This window comes from Lepus europaeus, chromosome 4, assembly GCF_033115175.1.
Source record: "Lepus europaeus isolate LE1 chromosome 4, mLepTim1.pri, whole genome shotgun sequence".
Lineage (NCBI taxonomy): Eukaryota > Metazoa > Chordata > Mammalia > Lagomorpha > Leporidae > Lepus > Lepus europaeus.
Window position 1 is genome coordinate 32,620,864 of NC_084830.1, and position 2,375 is coordinate 32,623,238.

The window sequence follows — 2,375 nt, forward strand, 5'->3', positions numbered from 1 at the left end:
TTCAGATAATCAGAGGATGCTATTATTAGTAAGAGGATTTTTATTATTGATTAAGATTTTTTAAAAAATTATATATATTCTTTAAATTTTTTTTGGATAGGCAGAGTGGACAGTGAGAGAGAGAGAGAGAGAGAGGTCTTCCTTGTTGCCTTTGGTTCACCCTCCAATGGCCGCCGCAGCCAGCACCCTGCGGCTGGCGCACCATGCTGATCCAAAGACAGGAGCCAGGTGCTTCGCCTGGCCTCCCATGGGGTGCAGGGCCCAAGCACTTGGACCATCCTCCACTGCCTTCCCGGGCCATAGCAGAGAGCTGGCCTGGAAGAGGGGCAACCGGGACAGAATCTGGCGCCCTGACCGGGACTAGAACCTGGTGTGCCAGTGCCGCAAGGTGGAGGATTAGCCTACTGAGCCGCGGCGCTGGCCATATTTTTTTCTTTTTTCAAAAAGATTATCTTTTTATTTGAAAGGCAGATTTACACAGAGTGAGAAGCAGAAGCAGAGAGAGTGAGAGGTAGTCCATCCACTGGTTCACTCCCCATTAGCCACAAGGGCCAGAGCTGTGCTGATCTGAAGGCATGAGCCAGGAGCTTTTTCTGGATCTTCCATAAGGGTACCGGGGCCCAAGGATTTGGACTGTCTTCTACTGCTTTCCAAGGCCATACCAGAGAGCTGAATCCGAAGTGGAGCAGCCAGGACTCAAACTGGAACCCATATGGGATGCTGGCACTGCAGGCAGCAGCTTAACCCACTAAGCCACAGCACTGACCCCAATTAAAATATTTTTAAATTCAAATAATTTTTAATTGACCCATTGAAATTCCACATATTTTGTTACTTTTTTAAGACTGCAGAGAAAATGTGCACAATTATTTGCTACAGATATTGTTAGAATATTCTACTTTTGATGTACATATCCTTCACTCACTAAAAATATAAAAAGTAATTTTTCATTTAGTATGCTTGTGTGTGTGTTTGTGTGTGTACAATGCATTACTTTGTTAGGACTATAAACATAAATTTTAATAGATGACTTGATACCTTAACAATTAACATTAGTGCTTATTCCAATAGATTTCAAAAGAAAATATTTTTAGGATTTGATAATGTAATGCTACAGCCAGAAGAAGAAATTATAGATTGCTAATACATGTTTTATTATTTATCAATAATTAATACAATTTAACAGAATTTTCTCATTTTACATAAAAAACTGTGGCTTAAGTGTTTCATATTTTATCCATTCATCTCAAATCTCCCAACTTTCAAGGGAAAATATTCAATTATAAGCTAGATATTCAATATCACTTTTCCTTGAAAATTAAACTGTTTTTCCTGCTGGGAGTTAAACCATTTTCGAAAACATTATTAAACTAGTACAAATATATATAAGCTCTTTACTTGTATTAATTCAGGAATATATATTAAAATGTTGGACCAGTGACAGTAATTCCAGCAACAACAGCATCATTTTCATAATAATAACAAATTTTTGAGGCTGTTTCAAACTATAGCAATTTCTGAATAATTTTTCATAAGAAGAATATTAAGATATGTATCTATTATGAATATTTAAAGATAGCTTATCATATTAGATACCTGTGATCAGATATTTTTAGCTAAGCCTTGTTTTCTTTTTCTCTTGTAAACCAACATTGGCTTATTATGTCCCTACAGTGCTAAATTTGTTTCAGTGTTTTTGTCTTTCTTCTTTTTTTAATATTTCAGATAACATTTTTAATTTACATTATAATCAAAGGTTTAATGGTCCACTGAATAAAGTGTTCAACAAATGAAAACTAAAAGCAGGAATGTAGGCAAGGACTATAAACAAGAATCAAGTAAAAAAAAATGTCTTTTCCTGTGACACAGTAAATTTTAAAATAGTCACAGCTCATTAAAAATATGGCACTCTCCCATTCTTAACAACTTGCTTGACAAAGACTTAAAGAAAAGTTTGTTAAAACGCTATCTTTTAAGGAAAACTGATATACACAGGCCTTTCATTTTCTGTATTTGCTTTTGATTTTTTTTTCAAATGTAGCTACCACATATAAAGGAGAACAGGTGGAATTTGTCTTTCCAGTCACATGGTGTGAGCACTAATTTTGTATTTCTACTCAGTCCAATGTGCCAGAGCATCAAAAGTTTCAAATACAACCATCATGTAACATATGTTAGTTTGTAGATTTTTAACTTTGAAACAGCACTGGGATGGTCAGTCAAGCAGTAAAGGTTTTTGTTGTAGGCAGGACAGCATAGTAAAGAACATAAAGAGAACTCTTGGATGCCAACCAGGGACTGAAAAAATGTTCAGGTTCCCCAGTTTGTGGGCAGTTGTCCTTTTACCCTTTTGTAGCAGGAAAGGGTCATGTAAT